Source organism: Zea mays, chromosome 1, assembly GCF_902167145.1.
Source record: "Zea mays cultivar B73 chromosome 1, Zm-B73-REFERENCE-NAM-5.0, whole genome shotgun sequence".
In the NCBI taxonomy this organism is placed as follows: Eukaryota; Viridiplantae; Streptophyta; class Magnoliopsida; order Poales; family Poaceae; genus Zea; species Zea mays.
In genome coordinates this window covers 171894482-171913765 of record NC_050096.1, presented here as the reverse complement: position 1 = coordinate 171913765, position 19284 = coordinate 171894482, and the positions used below count along the sequence as shown (strand labels likewise).

General features: G+C 40.5%; 1 long non-coding RNA gene across 1 annotated transcript; it reads left to right on the top strand.

Annotated features, from left to right (window-relative positions):
- Positions 1-15614: 15614 nt before the first annotated feature.
- LOC103640543 (uncharacterized) lies at positions 15615-18156 on the top strand. Its single transcript, XR_002266766.1, has 3 exons — positions 15615-16535; positions 16618-16719; positions 17801-18156. It is a non-coding gene; the product is annotated as an uncharacterized lncRNA (long non-coding RNA).
- The last annotated feature ends 1128 nt before the right edge of the window (positions 18157-19284 follow it).

The window sequence follows — 19284 nt, the reverse complement described above, 5'->3', positions numbered from 1 at the left end:
AAGTCCATATGATGGTGAACAAGTTTTCTTAAGTGAGTTTGACATGACCCCATGCAAAATTTGGAGTAAAGCTTGCCTAAAAATGGACTGTCAGTGTATTAGTGACTTAGTGGTTCAGAGCTGAAACTCTAAAAAACAACCAATGGTGCTCTGTTTGGAACTTAGTTGTGATTAATCCATATGGTTTTAGACCAAGAGCTGTATAGCAAAATGGAAGACCATATATAGGAGAACAAATTTCAGTGAGTTTAGTTTGGTGCTACACAAAAAAGGAGTAAAAGTGGCTCAAAGTTGGACTGTCAGGCTGGTTCCAACTGCTTTGGGTTCAGTCTCTAAAACCTGAATTTCAGTATAGGATGCTTAATTTGGAGCTGTTTTGTGATCAATATGAGTGGTTTTAGACTATAGTTTCTATAGCAAAGTTGGAGACTAGGTATAGATGGACAAGTTTCATGCAAGGAGATGGTCCTGTTATATAAAGTTGAGAGATAATGGAGCTGCAAAGTCCTCTGTCAGAAATAGTAAGGGTTGTTCAGTTAAGTTGAGACTGAATGTTTGGTTGTTTCTGCTATACTTTGGAACACCACAACTATAAATCTGAGTAGTTTCAGCTTTGGAGTGTTGTACCCAAGTGGAAGACCTATGGTTGGAAAATAAGGCTTGTTAAGGGAGATGCAGATGGTGCAGCAGGCTATTTCAGTCAACTGAAAATCAGTTTCAGTGTGATGAGCCCAACTTTGGGGCTCTCTAGTGTTTGAGTCATAGAGCTATGAACCATGCTCTGTGTAGTACGTTTAAAGACCATAGTACAGTGAATAATTTTCCTAAAAAGAGATGGGCTTGGTACTATACACAATTAGGAATAAAGTACACCTGAACTTCCTCTGTCAGTCAGTAAGTTCAGTTAACTGACAGGAGTGTTGAGTGATGGGGGCAACTTTGGAACACCCCAACCCTTGTTCTATATGTTGTCAACCATGAGTTGCTATACAAAAAAGGGAAAAGCTAGGCATGGAGAATCACTTTGGTTAAAGGGGAGAGGTCTATTATTAAGTGAATTGGGTGATCCAGGCAGCCAAATAGGGAGGTATGCAAGGAGGCAACATTGGCTGATTCTGTAAAATTCAGAGAACGGAACTTGGTTTCCAGTGAGCTATAGCCAACTTCAGAGTCGCATATCTTGTGGTCTACACATTTTGGGTCTTGGACTTTCACAGTAAACCTAAAGAGCGATGGTTGGGCAACAAGTTTGTTTAGAAAGGCTTGAGCTACCCTTATTTGGAATAGTGAGAAAAGTGGGGCTAAATAAAGGGTTTCAGTCAGACTTAAGCACTTCAATGCACACCAGAAAAATCTAAAGAAAATATTGCCGCAACTATAAAATCTAGGGGTAGATGAGAGATAAGTGAGAACCCTGGGGGGCATAACTTGGACGGATTCACTGTTGTGATGTGGTGTCAAGCATGCCCGACGGCTAACCCCCAGTAGTGTCCATTCGGTGTCTGTCTGTCCACTCTCGTGTCCTCAAGCTAGGTCCAGTGAACCTGCCCCAGCGCCATCCCTTATTTAAGTGCTTGTCCAGGGAGCCCTGCTGGATCCTTGGGCATCTCTGTGGTGGTGTGTGCAAGCCTGAGTTCATCTCCTTAGCCTCTGCGTCGGCTTTGTTCAGTTCATCAAGTGCCATTCCATTGTCTGGTACTCTGGTGCCACAACAACCATCCTTCCACCTCCCCGTGGTCAGAGTATCTCAAGAAGTTTGTTGCCCAGGTGAACCTTGTTCGGTAATCTCCCTAGATTAGTGAAGCTCACCGAACTGGGTTTCCTAATTCTAGAGTCTTGTGCGACTCAGAACAGAGTTGTTCCACCGCAGACCGGAGCCGTGAGCAGCCTCTGTGTTGACCGAACAACTCACGCTTTCTCCGGTCGATTCCTTGTGAGCACCAAAGTTTAGGTATGTCACTACTGTTCCCCACGACATTTGATTGAACTCTACCACTGTCTGTTATTGGGAACTAGGTGTAAAATTTGCTCAAAGATAAGAATCTGAATTCCTATGTTTGGATTATCAGATTGCTATTAACTTAGTTTATTCAGAGCTGAAAATCTGAACATCAATGAATGGTACCAAGTTTAGGCTCTATTGTGACCCATCCTAGTGGTTTTGGACTAAGAATTATTTAGCAAAAGTGCAGAGCAAAGTGAAGTAAATAAGTTTACTAAAGTAAGATAGACATGGCTCTACAGAAATTTGGGAGTAAAATACCTCCAAACCTTCCCTGTCAGACTAGGGGTGGGCTGTATCAGTTCACTAAAAATCTGTTTCAGGGTGTTGTTCAACCAATTTTGAAGCTCTTTAGAATTTAATTCCTGGAGTTATGAGTCCTACTCCATGTATAAAGGTTGGATACCATAGTAAGGTGAATAAGTTTTCTAAAGAGAAATGAACTGGGTGTTACACAGGGTTGGCAGTAATTGGTGTCCTAATTACCCCTGCCAGGCATATGGAATGCAGACTGATTCAGTCGACTGTTATCATGGTTCAGTGAGTTTTTAACCACCTTTGTAGCTCTATGGAAATTACTCCAGGTAGAATTGGGTTAGGGATTCCACAGCAAGATGGGAGACCATATCATGCACAACAAATTTGATGCGAAGAGTTGGCTTGCTACTATAGAGAATTTAGAGAAAAGTAAGTGCCAAAACCCTCTATCAGGCTTAGTGGTGTGTTGTTTCAGAAAACTGAAAACAAATTTAGTGGAAGGTGGCTGATTTAGTAAACTAGTGTCTATATTGGAGTAACTGAAGAATATCACCTCATCCTTGCTGGCTGCCCTAGTATGATTGAGTTGTGATATTAGAGTATTTAGCTCTCTTAAGGTTTTGTTAGTTTTTGTGTGCACCATTAGAGAGGTGTAAGTCTTGCGATGCTTCTTAGTATTTTCTTTTCAAGTTGCATAAGCATAAACATCCATGATCATGTCATTTCGTATAGAACTCCTACCAGAAGGAGTGAAGATTCAAGCTGAAGAGGTGACTGAAGAAGAGTTTGCTCCAGTGCCTATTCATCAAGTGGATGGAGCTATCTAACTAGTTATTGGGTAGAAAGGTCTTGAACCTCTTCACTGCAACAAAGGCAAGCCCCGGTGCATGCAACCCCTTCCTTGTGTTTTAAATTATTTTTACACACTTTAAGTCTAGTGAATGTGCATTAGGTTTATAGTAGTTGCTTGGAAACCCTTTGATGCATTGCCTACCTTGATATCCATACCTTTGTAGATACTTCTGATGAAGTATCAAAATATGATTTACAAAAATGCTTATCCCTACTTAGATCTTGTGGATAGAGGTTATCTTTTGCATTAAGGCCTAGCTCAGGGGTTATCCTGAGGAAGGAGAACTTCTACCTGCAAGAATATTTTCATTAGGAGCATGGCAGGATCTTACTGCAAAGTTCCCTTTGATGCTCTTTTCATCCTAAGGCACACAAACAATCCTAAGGATGGAAGTACTTAAATCGGGACTTGGGCTAGGAACATGTGATGTACTACCCAAGTTGATTAAGGATTGGATGCGTATGTAGGCTTGATGATCAAGGACTATCTTAACTGGCCACATGCCCTGGATATGGGACAGGGTAAGCTTTGCCTTGGGCAGACTAATACCAGAATAAGATAACATGCAATGGGAGTGGAGAGATGGCGAGAGTAGCGTGTACCCTCCGTGGCAAGAGGCTGGACGGTGGTGTATCTGTGCTCTCGGTTGGCGTGAACCTGATCTGGTCTTAAAAACCCCGATGGTGAGTTGACATATGCAAGGGTTAAGTGCTACATATGTCGTGTGGTTAGAGATCCTCAGCTGAGTAAATCGATTCGGATTGCCGTTATATTCCTGGACAGTGGAGACTCGGTCACTGACCTACAACCTAAGTCAGGTTGTGAACCTCATGAATAAAAATGATGTTGTATTGATGAGATGGAGAAATTAGACTAGATGCAAACAGAGTCTATTAATATTTAATCTGACGTTAAAATATTGAAAGTAAGGACTCACTTTAGTAAGCTATTTCTACAAAAGTATCTAATTTGATTCTTGCAAAAACTTTTCCTTGATTTCCAAATCCAGCATACCCTTGACAGTCTTTTCTTTAGTCGGGTAAGTCTTGCTGAGTAATTCCGTACTCAGGGTTTTATTCCCTATTGTTGTTCAGGTCATAGTTTTGTGCTGCTGATGATGGTGTTAAGTGCCGATGGGCTCGGCCTTCTTATAAGTCTAAGTAACTCTTCTATACTTCTTTTTGAGGATGGTCACTTGAGCTAGCATATATTTCAAACTTATAAAAAATTTATAACAATTCAAAGTTATTTCTTTGAATCACTTTTGTAACCACTCCGATCATGTACATTGTAAAACTTGATGTAACATGTAAAATTTGGTAATAAGATTTCTGCTGCAAAATTGTTGGTGTGTGATTTGTGTTTACTTAATCCTGCGGTTCTGGTTGTAAGTGGTTTATCCGGTGTCCTTGGGGCAATCGGACGGATCCTATTAAGTTATCTGGTGCACATGCATAGCAGTCTGAGGTTTTTGAGACAAGGATAGGTGCATGTGGGCCCAATAACTTGGGAGGTTCTGCCACAGCTGGTATCGGAGCAGGATTAAGTAGATACGGTCACATACGTATTTTCAAAACAAAAGTTTTGGTTTTGCAAAACCTATTTTCAACTAAACACATTGTTTGGTTTTGAAAAATAGATTTGAAAAACTATAATGCTAGCGACATCCTCTGTTAAGCCCTAAGTTAAGGACTATAAGGGGGTTAGTTTAGGATACTAACCACTAACCCACAACTATAATGCAATTTTCTGCAGGTACACTAACTAAACCCTAGGAAACTCCGACTAGTGTTCAATGACGGAGTGAGTAGGATTGCCACCGCCATAGAATGTGATAGCCACTATATGTTGGCAAGAGTTGCAAGGACGAATAGGACGAGCATGCATCATGTCATACAACTTTAAGTTAAACCCCCTGTGTAGCTATTTTAGTACATGTTTCATCTACCTTGTTCATACATCTTTAGTAAATAGAGTGTATATGTTGTTCTTCTCTATAGATGGATCAACAAGAAGCGCCTACAGGAGTTGGAGAGTTTCTACGAGATTTTGGTGTTCCAATGGTCCTGTGGTGATTACTTCAAGAAGTTGGATATACCGAAGCACCCAAGTACCAGTGGTCACGCACTGTTCTTAGAGGACAACCATGGTATGAGGTAGTAGTGCGTATTCCAGAACGTGCTAGAAAACTATCTTGGCCACATTGGATGTTCCATGCTGAAGGAATGACTCCTTAGGAAGGTGCTCAGGTAGCTGCCTTAGAGGTGTTATGTCACACTCAGGTTTCGGGGCACCAAGACCCGAGCGCGAACATAATCGCCAAGTGTGCTGGGACCAAGTCTCACACATATGATGAATCATGGCACAGGATCGAATGTCACATCTTTACTATACAATAGGAGTTCTGTACAAAATAAATAAATAATTACATTATAAGGAGACAACGGTCCAGCAACCCAAAGTTGACTGGGAGACGACGACCTAGACCTCTCACGAACTTGTCACAGCATCCTCCATGCGCCTCAACCTGTGGTACCTATTCTTGACCTGTGGGGGGGTGTGAGACAGCAAGAGTGAGCTCACATACGTTCATAGCTCAACAAGTTGTGGGGAATAATGTGTATGAACTCGCCAAAGATGGGAGCTCATGTGAAGTGTAAGGCTTACCAAAGAGGATGGTTGAACCTGAGCATTGCTTTTAAAGTTGGTCAAAATTTTATTAGCAATTACTAAGTATAAGTAAATACCAACCCAATTAAGTAGTAGAACAAAAGTAACAACATCACCTGCGATGCAATGCATATGACAAATTGAATTTAGTTCCATAAATTAATCATGTGAGTGTCCGAGCTGCTCATGACCGTGAGCACGGCTAGTATACCAGTTTTACACTCTGCAGAGGTTGCGCATCTTTACCCACAAGTCATGTTACCCATCTGCCAAGAGACGGCCAATCCCATACACCTCTACCGAGGAGGCGAGGCAGGGTAACACTACGAGGCCTTTACAAAGTTCCACTAGCTTCAGAAAACCCGCTACAGTTTATAGGAAGCTCCAATGCAGGAATCCCTCGTCTGATCGCCATCGCAGCAAAATCAACCCGAGGACCTCCCTACACTGACCACTCCCCTACTGCCCTTGCCCCTTTCGGGTAAGGTAGTCCTCCACTAGCTTTCCTAGTTAGTCAGCCAAGGGCGTCCCATTAAACCCTTGTGGTAGCACTGTTTTCCCAGGTGGTTCTCCATGTTCCAATTAACATAATGATCTTATCATGAACAGTAATAAACAACTGATAATAAAGATATAATCATGAATAAAATGTATCTCTATACCCAAAACCACATAAAGCAATAGCAGATACTACCCAAAAATCCAGTGGTGAACAAGGTATAAAGATAGTCAAACTAGGGAAACCTATTGGGTCCCGTCAAAATTAACTTATGCAGATCATTATGATTAATTAGAACATGACTGGGTAAAAAGAAGTGATCAAGGCACAACTTGCCTGGGACTTGAGATTCTAGGTACCAACTTGCTCTTTAGGTGACTCGTGACCTTACTGCTAGTCGTAGTAATACAAACAAACATGGTATATGCAAAATTAACATCACATCAAACATAAAAATAAACTGCGTAATAATAATCTACGTGTTGCTACGAGATCGTAGAAACAAGAACCACTAAATTCGGAGCTACGTTTACCGAGTTATGATTTTCCGAAGATCCACGTTGTTAAATATAGAATAAACTAAATGCAACATTTAACCTATATTTCAAGACAAAACAAAGTTACTAGATGATAATAAATATTATTGTGAGACTAATGCAACTAGAATGGATCAAAACGGAGTTACGGTTATCGAGTTACAAATTTCTAAAGATTTAACAGTGGTGTATAAAAGAAATTAAGTACAAAATCTCAGTTTAGGTCTCATAACAAAATAAAGTTACTGGATGATAAACAATATTATTACAAGTCTAATGCAACTGGAATGAATTAATTTGGAGTTAAAATGGATTTAATATGAATTAAACAAGCTTCTTGATTTATTTTTAAACTAAAAATCATTTTCCTAACTTAATTACTTGATTTAATCAATCCCTGGGCTGCGGCCACAATTCCAGAGAAGCGCAGGGGCTAAATCGAAATGTTTCCCAGACACAGACTACCCACGTGGTGGACTGCGGGTTTATTTCTACGAAGCTCAGGGACTCATATGTTAACCTGCCACAACGAAGGGGTATCGCTGCGCCGGGACCATTGGATCCACAACCAATGTCTCACAAATTTGAATACAAATGTAGAAATACAATAACCACAGCATGATATGCATATTTCTGTATTTATTTATTTGTTAATTGACCAATATTATTTCATTATTTGAATATGCACAAATAGAAGAAATTCAAATAATCTCCAAAGGTTCCATAGATTCTAAAACACTTTTATATCAATATATGCATTTATTTATTTATTTTATTATACCAATTTTAGGGCTTTACAAATCCTACCCCCCTTAATAGAAATCTCGTCCTCGAGATTTGTAAGAAAAGGGATGCATCCAGTTGGGTTTGAAATTTGATTTCTCATTTGGTTTAGGAATCAAAGGTTTTGTTTCAAGTTTTTAAATAGTAGTTAGTAGATGTTTTGGAAAATATGGATATTGTATGTCTAGCCATCCATTATGTTAGATGAGGTACGGTTATGGCAAGTAGAGGTTGTGGCAAGGGTATAATAAGTAAAGACTTCATCTCGAACTCTAGATCTTGATTCCTTTGGAGGTATGCCTTTACTCTTATTATTCCTCAACGAGTTTGATCTCCTTCTTCTCCAGTCTTGGTGTCTTCATCCGGATTAGGGACAAGAGGTTAAGATAGATCTGTACGTAACACATTAATAGGTTGGGTAGCTAGTTCAGTAGGTAGCTATAAGTTGAACGAGATTAGTCAGAATATAGTTTGGTTGTTTGCTTCTAGATGGGTTGGATAAGTTATGATAGTTGAAAATATTGGGTGCTTATAATTTTATGTCGGTCTATACAGATTTTTGCAACCCAGCACATAAGTCAAGTACTTGTATATGGCTGAGCTGGTATAGTGAATCGGTTTAGGTTAATCGTGTTTATAGGAGTAGGGTCTAATTTATGCCACCAGCATTATCCAACTTGTTTAAGTAACTCCTTTAGATTAGGTAGGGTTGAGATTGGATTGGATATAACTAGATTAGACCAGATAAGATCTACTTAATTTATTTTGGACTAGATCATGGTTGTTACACTAGGATGGGATAAGCAAAAGTGGTTAGGATAAGATAAGATGAATCTATTGAGATAATACAGAATTCTTTAAGATAAGATGGATCTATAGATACACTTTATTGGAGGATAATCTAGTTTATCTTATAAATATATCTAGTTTAGTAGATCTATTTTTAATAGGGATATTCTGTGTTGTCTATTTTGTAAATATTTTCCCTTATGTCTAGGTGTATATGTAGATATAATTGTGGACATTACTCCACAACCGATCACACTCAATCAAAGATCCAAATCAGACAAGTATCATAAGAACAAACATTCAAGTGCATGGATACATAAAAAAATAATTTTGTTTTTGTTCCTAAGAGTAGGTCTCCTATTCCTAAAGTCACTTTAGGCACCAGATCTCAAAGTGTGAAATCCACATTGGTCTTTAGAAAGAAAAAAGTAAGAATAATCAGAGTAAAGCAAAAATAGATGAGAAAAGATTAAGAGAAGTTTAGATAGAATCAGAGTGGCAAAGGTAAGGAAGTATTGGTTGTCCAATTCTATATAGGTTTCGTCCTACAATCAACATTCCTCTAATACCACTTCTGTCACACCCGGGTTTCGGGGCACCAAGACCCGGGCGCGAACATAATCACCAGGTGTGCTGGGACCAAGTCTCACACATATGATGAATCATGGCACAGGATCGAATGTCACATCTTTACTATATAATAGGAGTTCTATACAAAATAAATAAATAATTACATTATAAGGAGACAACGGTCCAGCAACCCAAAGTTGACTGGGAGACGACGACCTAGACCTCTCACGAACTTGTCACAGCATCCTCCATGCGCCTCAACCTGTGGTACCTGTTCTTGACCTGTGGGGGGTGTGAGACAGCAAGAGTGAGCTCACATACGTTCATAGCTCAACAAGTTGTGGGGAATAATGTGTATGAACTTGCCAAAGATGGGAGCTCATGTGAAGTGTAAGGCTTACCAAAGAGGATGGTTGAACCTGAGCATTGCTTTTAAAGTTGGTCAAAATTTTATTAGCAATTACTAAGTATAAGTAAATACCAACCCAATTAAGTAGTAGAACAAAAGTAACAACATCACCTGCGATGCAATGCATATGACAAATTGAATTTAGTTCCATAAATTAATCATGTGAGTGTCCGAGCTGCTCATGACCGTGAGCACGGCTAGTATACCAGTTTTACACTCTGTAGAGGTTGCGCATCTTTACCCACAAGTCATGTTACCCATCTGCCAAGAGACGGCCAATCCCATACACCTCTACCGAGGAGGCGAGGCAGGGTAACACTACGAGGCCTTTACAAAGTTCCACTAGCTTCAGAAAACCCGCTACAGTTTATAGGAAGCTCCAATGCAGGAATCCCTCGTCTGACCGCCATCGTAGCAAAATCAACCCGAGGACCTCCCTACACTGATCACTCCCCTACTGCCCTTGCCCCTTTCGGGTAAGGTAGTCCTCCACTAGCTTTGCTAGTTAGTCAGCCAAGGGCATCCCATTAAACCCTTGTGGTAGCACTGTTTTCCCAAGTGGTTCTCCATGTTCCAATTAACATAATGATCTTATCATGAACAGTAATAAACAACTGATAATAAAGATATAATCATGAATAAAATGTATCTCTATACCCAAAACCACGTAAAGCAATAGCAGGTACTACCCAAAAATCCAGTGGTGAACAAGGTATAAAGATAGTCAAACTAGGGAAACCTATTGGGTCCCGTCAAAATTAACCTATGCAGATCATTATGATTAATTAGAACATGACTGGGTAAAAAGAAGTGATCAAGGGCACAACTTGCCTGAGACTTGAGATTCCAGGTACCAACTTGCTCTTTAGGTGACTCGTGACCTCACTGCTAGTCGTAGTAATACAAACAAACATGGTACATGCAAAATTAACATCACACCAAACATAAAAATAAACTGTGTAATAATAATCTACGTGTTGCTACGAGATCGTAGAAACAAGAACCACTAAATTTGGAGCTACGTTTACCGAGTTATGATTTTCCGAAGAGCCACGTGGTTAAATATAGAATAAACTAAATGCAACATTTTAACCTATATTTCAAGACAAAACAAAGTTACTAGATGATAATAAATATTATTACGAGACTAATGCAACTAGAATAGATCAAAACGGAGTTACGGTTATCGAGTTACGAATTTCTAAAGATTTAACAGTGGTGTATAAAAGAAATTAAGTACAAAATCTCAGTTTAGGTTTCATAACAAAATAAAGTTACTGGATGATAAACAATATTATTACAAGTCCAATGCAACTGGAATGAATTAATTTGGAGTTAAAATGGATTTAATATGAATTAAACAAGCTTCTTGATTTATTTTTAAACTAAAAATCATTTTCCTAACTTAATTACTTGATTTAATCAATCCCTGGGCTGCGGCCACAATTCCAGAGAAGCGCAGGGGCTAAATCGAAATGATTCCCGGACACAGACTATCCACATGGTGGACTGCGGGTTTATTTCTACGAAGCTCAGGGACTCATATGTTAACTTGCCACAACGAAGGGGTATCGCTGCGCCGGGACCATTGGATCCACAACCAATGGCACAGATTAGATCCCACTTTAAACACAACCCGTACACTCCATCGTGGCCATCCGATCAAGATCCCACGGCGCGGATTCAATTTGGTCGAAGGGGTAACCTAGAGCCTATCAGAGCTGTCCATCAGGGGATCAACGGCTGAAGTCCAGCCTTCCACACCGAGCGCCCAGGGCGGCGGCGCCCGAGCTCTACATGGTGGAGCGCACGCCGGTGATGGTGATCTAGCGCCCTGGGTCGACATCCAGTACCCCAAGGGCGGAACAGAGAGCCCCAACACAAACCTCAGAAGATGGCGAATGCACAAGGGGTAGTCTTACCGGCAGTGGTGGAGAGTTTGGGGTCGCCCACGGTGACCTGTGATCCGAGGCAGAAGGATTGCTCCGGCGAGCAATTGCCGAGAGTCCAACCGCCCGCGAGCTCCGGATTTCCTCCAGCCACGCCCGCCGCGCACCAACGAAGCCCCCTAGGCACACAGCAAGCCCCAGTATGCTCTTCCACTAAGTTTCGGCCACGGCGGCAATCTTCTCTGTGACCGCGGTGGTCTACATGGTGCCAGCCCACACCTCGGCTACAATTGAGGCAACCAGGTGGTCGGACGATCGAGGGCCCCTATATATCTACTGCGAGGGCGAAACAAGATCCCAAGGATCTAGCGCAGGGACTCCGCTCGCCCCGGTCCGGTTGTTGCGGGCGATTTCGTTTTCTGGCCGCACGATGCGGAGAAGATACATCCGACACCAGGGTCCCACATGTCCGTGAGAGTAGGACCAGAGCGCTAACTTGGAGACCGAACAGTCGGTCCGCGATTTTCCAAAGACTGGCCAGTGCGCAGATGCGGTGCGGTTTGCGCGCGGAGGCGAGGGACACTGACCACTGGGGTCCGCCCGTCAGCGCAACCAGGGAGTGAGGTTGGGCCGAGGGGGAGGCACAGATTTGGCCCAGGATGGCCCAATTTCTTTTTGTTTTTCCTTTTTTTCTTTTCTATTTCAAATTTCAGATATCCAAACCAAATTCAAAGTTTTGTTTTGAACTCTAGATTTCAAATATCAACAAAAGTCTACATGAATTATACTTTTGCTCTCTACAATAATATTATTTATCTTATAATGTGTATTATCTTCTTTCCTTTTTTTTCCTTCTCTTCCCTTTTTTCTCTTATTTTCAAATTCTAATTTTCAAATTTAAACTTGTCTCACAAATTTGAATACAAATGTAGAAATACAATAACCACAGCATGATATGCATATTTCTGTATTTATTTATTTGTTAAATGACCAATACTATTTCATTATTTGAATATGCACAAATAGAAGAAATTCAAATAATCTCCAAAGGTTCCATAGATTCTAAAACACTTCTATATCAATATATGCATTTATTTATTTATTTTATTATACCAATTTTAGGGCTTTACATGTTAACAACCATTTGTTACCAGAAGTGGGAAGAAATACAAGCGACGTCTATGAGGTTGTTCCCTGCAGTTGCATTAAGCGACCCAGTTGTGTATCAACACCAGGCCCGATTAATGGAAAGCATTCCCATTGGGCAGGATTCTGTTGAATCGGCATCTGCTTGAGTTTTGATGGCTATGCTAGAGTTGCAGCTTACTCGAGGGCACAGTCGTCAAATGTGGCAGCAGTTGTACACTGGGAGTTATGCAACATTTAAGATGACGGAAATGGCCAAGAATAGGGCTTGTACTCAGGCACAAGAATGGTTGAAGAAACAAAGATTCAAGCTGGGCGAATTGTTGGACTAGAGCATCAGGTGATAGAACTTCAAACGCAACACCAAGCTGATCAGAATCGCATTAAGGAACTCGAGCATTAGCTGACTAATGCTCATTCAAAATCTAAAATTTTGATTCAGCAACAAGAAGATACTCACTCGTATGCTATTACGGTTAGGGAAGAACTTAAGGAAACCATGGGCTTCCTAGGTCATCATGATCAGGTGCTTGAGGAGTTGCATCATACCTATCCGATGGAATTTCAAACAGTGCAGCGACTGATCAACCATCTGCAACAAACGGTGCATATGCTCAATGTTGCCTTTTATTCTGCCCCAACACCAACAGACTAAAAGGTACCTATGGAGCATGGAAACAGACATCTGGCAGATGTGATAATCGGAGAAGATGTAGCAGGCAACTTAATTCTCGTCAGGCAATATACCTATGTAAATTAGTTTTGAAAGGTAGATGTAAGGTAGACCCATATAGTAATGTTAGCTAGTAAAAATAGGTTAAACTTTGTTGTAAAGAGTTTTTCCTGTTTCACCTGGATCAGGTAACCTGTGAGCATGTCTATGGCTATGGTGTAATAAAGAACTACCTGTCTCAGTGGCAACTATTGGATGTTTGTAGTAGTTTGCCAAATCCTAAAAGTTAAAATGGATAAACGACTTGGCACACGCTGGTACCATAGTTTCTGGTTGTGTTTCATGACGAAATGGTACCACCGTGATTTCCCATGTAAGTCTGTTGAACAAGAAACAGACAAATGGATAGACGTTATCCAAAACAAATTAGATGCAACATCTTGGGTAAACCACACAGAAAGAGATTTATCGCCGAGTTATCATTGGAAGTCCGTAGCATTAGAGATGAGTGCGAATGTCGAGTGACATCGTGGTTAACTCATGGGTAAGCAATACAAAACACCTCCCCTGCCTGGTAGGAGAAATTGGGAAATAAGTTTGTGACACATTTCCTTTTCTGTTACTGAGCCTGGACTTTTAAATCTCGGGACAAGATTTCTTTTTTTGGGGGGGGAGGCTGTAACACCCCTGGTGTTACGTAAACTAAAACTCTGACATGTCATCATAAGCATCTGCATTAATGTGCTTGTTACACTTAGAATGCATTCACTAGGTTAAACTTTTTCAAAAAGTGTGATGTTGTGTGTTGGGTTAAGGACTTGGCGTAAGCTAGACAAGAGTAGATCATCTCTTGGACAAGTAATATGATGACTTGGAGTCTTAAGTATTAAAGGAAAGCTTTAAGAACCTAGAATTATTTGTTTTGAAGTGTTAGTCTAGTGGAAGAAACACTTGAAGAAAATGAAGAATATGTAAAACCCTAAAACTAGCCCAAAAGAGGAATTCAAAATCTAGAAATAATTTGACAAAAGTCCATATATCAAAGTTGTGGAGCTTGGAAAAGTGAATAAATTTCTTATTTGGAGATTCCCATGTTGTGTGAAGAAAATTGGAGTAAATCACAAAAGTTCAGTTTTGAGCTCAAATTGGAATTGCTGAAAATAGTAGCAACTAGGCAATTTTGGTCCTTTATAACTTCTGATCTATAAACATTTTAAAGGTGGTCATTGTAACAAAGTTATAAAGCTATGTGAGGAGTGTGACTTTGATTAAGTAACCGAGTCTTAAATCTATATGGAATTTGGAGAAGAACTGGTCTAAAGTAGAGCTGCTGGAAAGTGTGGAGTTCATACTTAATAAAATTCAGTCTGAATTTCAGTATTTTATGCAAACTTTGGGCTGTGGTAGAGTGGAATCCAAAAGGGTTTAGCTAAGGGTCACTATATAGAACTTGTAGAGGAACTATTGGAGTACAGACTTTGTTAATCAACTTGGCCTTAAAAGTATATGCTACCAGCAGAAAAGGTAGTCCAAAGAAGTGTTGACAGACTCATGGAATTTCAGATGGTGAATAGTGAACTGAGTGAAGTTTCAGTGTTGAGTGTGCTGTTTTGGAGCTCAATTGTGGCTAAACCATAGAACTTTGGACTATGGTGTTTATAGAGAAGTTGAAGTCCATATGATGGTGAACAAGTTTTCTTAAGTGAGTTTGACATGACCCCATGCAAAATTTGGAGTAAAGCTTACCTAAAAATGGACTGTCAGTGTATTGGTGACTTAGTGGTTCAGAGCTGAAACTCTAAAAAACAACCAATGGTGCTCTGTTTGGAACTCAGTTGTGATTAATCCATATGGTTTTAGACCAAGAGTTGTATAGCAAAATGGAAGACCATATATAGGAGAACAAATTTCAGTGAGTTTAGTTTGGTGCTACACAAAAAAGGAGTAAAAGTGGCTCAAAGTTGGACTGTCAGGCTGGTTCCAACTGCTTTGGGTTCAGTCTCTAAAACCTGAATTTCAGTATAGGATGCTTAATTTGGAGATGTTTTGTGATCAATATGAGTGGTTTTAGACTATAGTTTCTATAGCAAAGTTGGAGACTAGGTATAGATGGACAAGTTTCATGCAAGGAGATGGTCCTGTTGTTATATAAAGTTGAGAGATAATGGAGCTGCAAAGTCCTCTGTCAGAAATAGTAAGGGTTGTTCAGTTAAGTTGAGACTGAATGTTTGGTTGTTTCTGCTATACTTTGGAACACCACAACTACAAATCTGAGTAGTTTCAGCTTTGGAGTGTTGTACCCAAGTGGAAGACCTATGGTTGGAAAATAAGGCTTGTTAAGGGAGATGCAGATGGTGCAGCAGGCTATTTCAGTCAACTGAAAATTAGTTTCAGTGTGATGAGCCCAACTTTGGGGCTCTCTAGTGTTTGATTCATAGAGCTATGAACCATGCTTTGTGTAGTACGTTTAAAGACCATAGTACAGTGAATAATTTTCCTAAAAAGAGATGGGCTTAGTACTATACAAAATTAGGAATAAAGTACACCTGAACTTCCTCTGTCAGTCAGTAAGTTCAGTTAACTGACAGGAGTGTTGAGTGATGGGGGCAACTTTGGATCACCCCAACCCTTGTTCTATATGTTTTCAACCATGAGTTGCTATACAAAAAAAGGGAAAATCTAGGCATGGAGAATCACTTTGGTTAAAGGGGAGAGGTCTGTTATTAAGTGAAATTGGGTGATCCAGGCAGCCAAATAGGGAGGAATGCAAGGAGGCAACATTGGCTAATTCTGTAAAATTCAGAGAACGGAACTTGGTTTCCAGTGAGCTATAGCCAACTTCAGAGTCGCATATCTTGTGGTCTACACATTTTGGGTCTTGGACTTTCACAGTAAACCTAAAGAGCGATGATTGGGCAACAAGTTTGTTTAGAAAGGCTTGAGCTACCCTTATTTGGAATAGTGAGAAAAGTGGGGCTAAACAAAGGGTTTCAATCGGACTTAAGCACTTCAGTGCACACCAGAAAAATCTAAAGAAAATATCGCCGCAACTATAAAATCTAGGGAGAGATGAGAGATAAGTGAGAACCCTGGGGGGCATAACTTGGACGGATTCAATGTTGTGATGTGGTGTCAAGCTTGCCTGATGGCTAACCCCCAGTACTGTCCATTCGGTGTCTGTCTGTCCACTCTCGTGTCCTCAAGCCAGGTCCAGTGAACCTGCCCCAGCGCCATCCCTTATTTAAGTGCTTGTCCAGGGAGCCCTGTTGTCTCGAGCTTTAGCTGGATCCTTGGGCATCTCTGTGGTGGTGTGTGCAAGCCTGAGTTCATCTCCTTAGCCTCTGTGTCGGCTTTGTTCAGTTCATCAAGTGCCATTCCATTGTCTGGTACTCTAGTGCCACAGCAACCATCCTTCCACCTCGCCGTGGTCAGACTATCTCAACAAGTTTGTTGCCCAGGTGAACCTTGTTTGGTAATCTCCCTTGATTAGTGAAGCTCACCGAACTGGGTTTCCTAATTCTAGAGTCTTGTGCTGCTCAGAACAGAGTTGTGCCACCGTAGACCAGAGCCGTGAGCAGCCCCTGTGTTGACCGAACAACTCACACTTTCTCTTGTCGATTCCTTGTGAGCACCAAAGTTTAGGTATGTCACTAATGTTCCCCACGACATTTGATTGAACTCTACCACTGTCTGTTATTGGGAACTAGGTGTAAAATTTGCTCAAAGATAAGTTGTCAGGGTTTTTGGAATTTAGACTTAGTTTAATTCAGCATCTGAATTTTTGTGTTTGGATTATCAGATTGCTATTGACTTAGTTTATTCAGAGCTGAAAATCTGAACATCAGTGAATGGTACCAAGTTTAGAGCTCTATTGTGACCCATCCTAGTGGTTTTGGACTAAGAATTATTTAGCAAAAGTGTAGAGCAAAGTGAAGTAAATAAGTTTACTAAAGTAAGATAGACATGGCTCTACAGAAATTTGGGAGTAAAATACCTCCAAACCTTCCCTGTCAGACTAGGGGTGGGCTGTATCAGTTCACTAAAAATCTGTTTCAGGGTGTTGTTCAACCAATTTTGAAGCTCTTTAGAATTTAATTCCTGGAGTTACGAGTCCTACTCCATGTATAAAGGTTGGAGACCATAGTAAGGTGAATAAGTTTTCTAAAGAGAAATGAACTGGGTGTTACACAGGGTTGGCAGTAATTGGTGTCCTAATTACCCCTGCCAGGCATATGGAATGCAGACTGATTCAGTCGACTGTTATCATGGTTCAGTGAGTTTTTAACCACCTTTGGAGCTCTGTGGTAATTACTCCAACTAGAATTGGGTTAGGGATTCCACAGCAAGATGGGAGACCATATCATGCACAACAAATTTGATGCAAAGAGTTGGCTTGCTACTGTAGAGAATTTAGAGAAAAGTAAGTGCAAAAACCCTCTGTCAGGCTTAGTGTTGTGCTGTTTCAGAAAACTGAAAACAAATTTAGTGGAAGGTGGCTGATTTAGTAAACTAGTGTCTATATTGGAGTAACTGAAGAATATCACCTCATCCTTGCTGGCTGCCCTAGTATGATTGAGTTGTGATATTAGAGTATTTAGCTCTCTTAAGGTTTTGTTAGTTTTTGTGTGCACCATTAGAGAGGTTTAAGTCTTGTGATGCTTCTTAGTATTTTCTTTTCAAGTTGCATAAGCATAAACATCCATGATCATGTCATTTCATATAGAACTCCTACCAGAAGGAGTGAAGATTCAAGCTGAAGAGGTGACTGAAGAAGAGTTTGCTCCAGTGCCTATTCATCAAGTGGATGGAGCTATCTAACTGGTTATTGGGTAGAAAGGTCTTGAACCTCTTCACTGCAACAAAGGCAAGCCTCAGTGCATGCAACCCCTTCCTTGTGTTTTTAAATTATTTTACATACTTTAAGTCTAGTGAATGTGCATTAGGTTTATAGGAGTTGCTTGGAAACCCATTGATGCATTGCCTACCTTGATATCCATATCTTTGTAGATACTTCTGACGAAGTATCAAAATATGATTTACAAAAATGCTTATCCCTGCTTAGATCTTGTGGATAGAGGTTATCTTTTGCATTAAGGCCTAGCTCATGGGTTATCCTGAGGAAGGAGAACTTCTACCTGCAAGAATATTTTCATTAGGAGCATGGGGGGATCTTACTGCAAAGTTCCCTTTGATGCTCTTTTCATCCTAAGGCACACAAACAATCCTAAGGATGGAAGTACTTAAACCGGGACTTGGGCTAGGAACAGGTGATGTTCTACCCAGGTTGATTAAGGATTGGATGCGTATGTAGGCTTGATGATCAAGGACTATCTTAACTGGCCACATGCCCTGGATATGGGACAGGGTAAGCTTTGCCTCGGGCAGACTAATACCAGAATAAGATAACACGCAATGGGAGTGGAGAGATGGCGAGAGTAGCGTGTACCCTCCGTGGCAAGAGGCTGGACGGTGGTGTATCTGTGCTCTCGGTTGGCGTGAACCTGATCTGGTCTTAAGAACCCCGGTGGCGAGTTGACATATGCAAGGGTTAAGTGCTACATATGTCGTGTGGTTAGAGATCCTCAGCTGAGTAAATCGATTCGGATCGCCGTTATATCCCCGGACAGTGGAGACTTGGTCACTGACCTACAACCTAAGTCAGGATGTGAACCTCATGAATAAAAATGATGTTGTATTGATGAGATGGAGAAATTAGACCAGATGCAAACAGAGTCTATTAATATTTAATCTGGCGTTAAAATATTGAAAGTAAGGACTCACTTTAGTAAGCTATTTCTGCAAAAGTATCTAATTTGATTCTTGCTAAAACTTTTCCTTGATTCCACAATCCAGCATACCCTAGAGAGTCTTTTCTTTAGTCGGGTAAGTCTTGCTGAGTAATTCCGTACTCAGGGTTTTATTCCCTGTTGTTTTTCAGGTCATAGTTTTGTGCTGTTGATGATGGTGTTAAGTGCCGGTGGGCTCAGCCTTCTTATAAGTCTAAGTAACTCTTCTATACTTCTTTTTGAGGATGGTCACTTGAGCTAGCATATATTTCAAACTTATAGACAATTTATAACAATTCAAAGTTATTTCTTTGAATCACTTTTGTAACCACTCCGATCATGTACATTGTAAAACTTGATGTAACATGTAAAATTTGGTAATAAGATTTCCGCTACAAAATTATTGGTGTGTGATTTGTGT